This window comes from Botryllus schlosseri, chromosome 5, assembly GCF_051294905.1.
Source record: "Botryllus schlosseri isolate E-star chromosome 5, Bs_hap1, whole genome shotgun sequence".
Classification (NCBI taxonomy): domain Eukaryota; kingdom Metazoa; phylum Chordata; class Ascidiacea; order Stolidobranchia; family Styelidae; genus Botryllus; species Botryllus schlosseri.
Window position 1 is genome coordinate 21,792,636 of NC_137240.1, and position 6,000 is coordinate 21,798,635.

The following is a 6,000-nucleotide window of genomic DNA, read 5'->3' on the forward strand; positions in this document are numbered from 1 at the left end:
CGAATTGAGCTATGCGGCAGGTGCAAAGAGCTTGATTCGTATTGATGCATTCCAGGAGGTATCAATTTTCGACAGCATAAGCATTGTTTCGCGTCATGGGATGCAAATTATAGTATTGATATGAAAATGCAATACTAACCCTTTGTTTACTAGAAGACCCCGAATTTAGAGAATATAATGGCATGTCACCCTATCCCATATTATAAGGCCCCAAGTTTAGGCAAAGAGCAATACGAAGAAGTTGTATCCAGGGCCGTAACAGCACTTCGTCAGGCCCCCCCCAAAACTTTGGTCTTGGGCCCCCCATAGTGTTATAGACCGAACGTCTGGGGGGCTTCGCCCCCCAGACCCCCCTCCGGCGATACACTGTTTACCACTATTGATCATTTTCATTGGGAGTTTCTTTAGTGGATCAGCTTTAGTCGCCTAAGCGCGCCAAGCGCGCAAAATTTCTAGTATTCATGATTTCATCGGTCAGTATGATCGGGAATTGCATACATTGTTATCAATTTTTATCTTCTTTCTGCTCACGTAATCAGATTTGCCGGTAGAGCTGAGTGAGGTGTGTTTGAAAAGGTAGGACCACTCAATAATAATTGAACATCTTCGGGCGTATACCCTTTGGCAGGAACAAAACAGCACCTCGTCAGGCCCCCAAAAACGTGGGTCTTGGGCTCCCATAGGGTGATAAAACGACCCCCCCATCAGGTTGTTCGCGTTTGTCACGAAATTACCCGTACTGTATTGTGAGCCAGCGCGAAGCGCGAAAATTTTCGATAATTTATGATAAAATCGGTCAATCAGATCGGCGACTGCATGTATAATATGCTATCAATATATTGTCCTCTCTACTCACGTAATCAGATTTGCCGGTAGAGCTGAGTGAGGTGTGTTTGAAATGGTAGGACCACTCAATAATAATTAAACATCTTCGGGCGTATACCCGTTGGCAGGAACGAAACAGCACCTCGCCAGGCCCCCAAGAACGTGGGTCTTGGGCTCCCATAGGGTGATAAAACGACCCCCCCCCCCCCATCACGTTGTTCACGTTTGTCACGAAATTACCCGTACTGTACTGAGAGCCAGCGCCAAGCGCGAAAATTTTCGATAATTTTTGGTAAAATCGGTAAATCAGATCGGCGACTGCATATATAATATGCTATCAATTTATTGTCCTCTCTACTCACGTAATTAGATTTACCGGTAGAGCTGAGTGAAGTGTCTTGAAAACGGGAGGGCCCTTAAATAATGATTAAACATCTTCGGGCGGGCGGAACCGTGGATATGACTTCGTTACATGATGTTATTTCGTGACTTCCAGTCTGCTATATCAAAAAATATAGAACCGCCCAAACGTAGGCTTCTAAACTAAGAGAAGCACACGATTTCGAATTGGTATTTCTTCACTGGCATAAAATTTTTCCCAGCGCGATGGTATTTGTCTTGTGAGGTTCAGATTGCAAAGACAGGAACATTCGGCGCCAGTCATTTAGGCGCCTATGGACAATTAAACCTATATGTATTTTGTATATATAGCGAAGTCTTTGATCTGCATAAGGGCATAGACCTTTTCGGCCAAGCTTTTCTCGCTGCCAATCGTTCTGGCACACTTCTTGGAGTCGCATGTTATATGGCCTAAAACTTGATTGTGTGTCTTGGTGGGTCGTGGCGCGGTAATGGCCCAATACCCAATAAGAAAGATAAATGGCTGCGTGAATTCGCGCGCAGTGCGAAAAAATTTTGAAAAAATTGCATAAATTTTCAAAAAATACTCTATGATTTATGCTAATTCACGAAATTATTTTGGGCCCCCCATCGAGCTCGGCCCCCCCCAATTGGGGGGTTTGGGGTGCGGCAGTTACGGTGCTGGTTGTATCGGATACGGTTTCATCACTTTTCGCGATTAGTATACGTTAACAACAAATATTGTGGATCGTAAAAGTTATATTTAGTGTAGCTTTATTTTCGGAAAATAGAGGCATTACTACACTTGCTTTTGAACTTCAACATGTATGTTCTGCAGACAAAATAACTGAAAATAATTAGAACTCAAAGTAAGATACTCGCAATTGAAAGTGAAATACAATTACCACTTCTAAAAAGCAGAAAATATATTTTTCATGTCTTTTGTCCATAAAGCTTCAAAGGTGATCTATTAAAACAGGTGTAACGTTCAATAAAGCTGGATTTTCCAGATTAGCAAGATACGTAATGGGCTGCTAGATTACGATATGATAGGTAATAGCTAGATTGCGAAACGGTAGTTTCAAACGTTATGGTGGGCCATATTTACTGTGATGAAATATTTGATATGGGCGACAATGCTGTGTGAGAGGAACCAAGCCATCCGGTACGTAAATTATGTTCACTGATGCTTTCATGAAAACATATTTGTCACTCCATCACTACTATGCGCGAAGCGCAACAAAATTTCTGGGATTTACTTGACTTATATCAAAATTAAATGTTGGTACTCCGTGAAAACAGCCCCGAAATTCTTCAGACTATCTTTCATATTGAGGTATTAAACTACTTCTACTTGACAATCTGAAAATAGCGAAAAGTAAGTAAGTAGATCACAAAATTTTACGAAATAGAAGTAGAAGTAGAGAAAATCAGATCTACTTGAGTAAGTACTAGAAGTAGAGGGAAACTACTTGAGTACTTCCAAAAAGTAGAAGTACTTCGTTACTGACCACCTCTGGTTGCAGTACAATATTGAACATGATATCCATCTTCATTAATCAATGGCAATCGATATCGGATCTCTGACTTAGCAGACAGTTGGCCGAATAAGTAACAATAGCGAAAGAACGTCGCGTTGAATTAAAAACAGTCTAGAAAGCAGTTTTTGTCATGGCGCTCTCGCAACTACCAGAGATATCATTATCAGCATTTCAGCAAGAATTTTATGGGATGAGGATTGCAGCACATTTAACCAGCATCAATCGTAGCTTACATCGACATACTGAAATCGTTTTGCGAACATCTCAAGCCTCTTTCACTCGAGTAGAGGAACATTAAAAACAGCTGCAAGTCCCAATACATTCACACGTCCTTGTTAAAATCACAATACTTGAACATTATAGCAGAGGTCCCTTGAGCTTTTACCAACAACTTTTCTGTAAATGTTTGAAGAAGACATGGCGCGTCAAAACAGTGCAGATATTACTAAAGCATCGTCCGAAGTTTCACATCAAGTATATAAGCAACAATATAAATAGGAATCAAAGATCCTTTAGAAAAGGAATGCTGCCATTTGACCAGGGCGTAGGTATGTATTCGCTCTTTGCTGGTGGCATTTTTCTGGTCTCGCTTTATATGATAAATATAAATTACAAGTGGCATTCACGAGGCACGTCGCGGTCACGGCCATGGTACCTAAATATATGCATATCTAATATATCAATACAGTAGGGAAATTCCTTGTACATTTAGGCAAATCTTTCGAGGTACCAGCTATTAATCGACATATTACATGATGCCTACTAAGTGAGTTGCTGCTAGTTTATTTTGAGCTCATATTTGTCAGAGCAATTCCCATTATTTCCCCTAGGTCAGTGGTTCTCAACCGGGGGTCGGCGAAGCCTTTTCAGGTGATCCGCGATATCTCCAAATTAGCAAAATAGCTGATAAACCTAATTTTCAATTGTTTTAATTGTAATTAGAGAAATTACGAGGCTGTTTCGCATATTAACTGCTCATAAAGTTCGGGATCCACATAAATAGAATGACCATCATAGAGGAAAGATCTACGGAGCAAAGTCATTTTAATTGCCAAATGACCGATAGCCTGAACATATTGCTGTTTCGAGATGTTTTGTTATGGTTTTGGAGAAATTTGTTTGCAAAAATACATATTCATCTGCGATATACATAACCGCTATTCCAGAAAACTGGATTTTCGGCACTCGTTCATATCAAATCAACGGCGCAGATTTATTTATTATTAACCTGAATGATGGTTTAGCGCAAGGGTGTCAACATACGGCCCGCGGGCCGCATCCAGACCATTCCATCTGGCCCGCGAAGCTATTTTGAAAAATGGCTGTATTATCCAGCACATTTCTTACAAATGTTGGGATTTTTTGTCCGAAATAAGATCATCAAATTATCCTTCAAGATAACAAATTTGTTCATATTCACATTTGTTCATAGGCCACATTATAACCATCCGACAGTGGTGCTGTGGTTTCACTCTAGTCACAATCAGCAAGGAACAGCCGTCATTTACGCCCAATTCCGAGAAGGCGAAAAATGCACACTCAATTCCGAGTTTTACAGAAAAATGGATACGAAGTAGTTGTTAACAGAAGTGAAGCCGCCATACTGAAAAACCGGTATATGCAAGTTACATGGAGAGGAGAATATAATTGTTACATAAAAATATAATTCAAATATCCGTCGACGCACTCCCAATTTCTCTAATGACTTAACAGTACCTCTGCATGCGAAGAAACCCGAATCGCGATATAATAGTAATGAACCAGCATTAATATATTACTCGTATTCCTCATAACGCGTACACATGAGGAATACCGCCCTTAAAGCTACTCTTTTAACAGTTTATATTACCGTGTTTGACCCGCCATGATCTCAATTTTGCAAATTGCATTGTTCGCTAATAAAGGTGTTGCTAGAGTTGAACTAGACTAGAACCCTATGATCCGTTATATTGTAATATAGTGTTATGTCGTTTGCGCTTACGCATTTCATTTGTTAATCTTGATTTTATCGAAACCAACGAAAAATCAGATTCAGTGTTGTAGAATTTGAAAATTTCATGGTAACTGATACGGCCTCTTAGAGATGATCGAGAACTCCCCTGACGATGAAGCGGGTTGGCATTGAAGGTAGCAGAGGGTCGAGACGCAACAATTTCTTTGCACGGACATTCATTCCTCTGCGCAGTCCCTCAGTTTCGCCCTCGCTAGCGTTCCCTCATGGTATTGACGCACATCGTCTGTTAGACTTGTGTCAGGCACCTCGCATAGAAAAGTGAATTCGGCTATTTGAAGAATTTCTTCCGAGCAAAGCCTGAAATATTGTTATGATTCCGGAATATTCATTTTGAGCCATTGCACGTTGCGGGGACGCCTTTTAAGATTGCTTCGACTTCTCCGATGGTGACGAATTTTCGAGATTGCGATGCGATTCATTCGACATCGAGAGTCATCATCGCGCACCTAAGTGAAACTGTCCAAGTTGGATTCGCGTTTGATTCTCCGCGCCCATTGATACTGCTTTATTTTCGTCGCTTGTAGAATTGCTGAACATCTCGGATCCAATTCAAAGTGATATATTCTCATCGCTTGTGGAGTTGGTGAACGCTTCCTAATTTATCCCTGATGATTTATTCTCCTCGCCTGTACAGCTGCCGAACGCCACGCTACCATTTTATAAGTGATTCATTATCGTCGCCTGTAGAGCTGGTGATATATAGAACGTCATTTGGATCGGAGGTTCCGTAGCTCCTTGTATGTTGGTATTGTACAATTTCACTTTGCCTATATGTGGAAGATGATTCCAGTGATCGGAACGTGTTTTACATTGATAATTCTGTTGACTGGGATCAGTCAAAAGGAGGAGTGTTTTCGATTACGCATTGCATTTATCAATACTGATTTCAGTAATCATTTGTAATCGAGCCTTTTCGGATAGGCTGCTCTTAACCGCTATATAAAGCGTCTGCGAACCACCATTCATTGGTTATTTACGTTTTCGCAAAATTAATTGTAAATCTTACTTTGGTTGTTTCCTTACGTTAATCCTAATCCGTTACATTGGTCGGCCGTATGTTGCTGTTGCTGTGCTAAGTGTCAGCTATCTTAATCAAGTTGTATGCTGCTTTTGCTGTACTACGTGCCTGCTATCTTCATGAATTCGTATGTTGCTGTTGCTGCACTACGTGTCTGGTATCTTCATCAAGTTGTATGTTGCTGTTGCTACACTATTCGTCAGCTATCTTCATTCGAATCCGAATTGAACGTGTTATTGCGT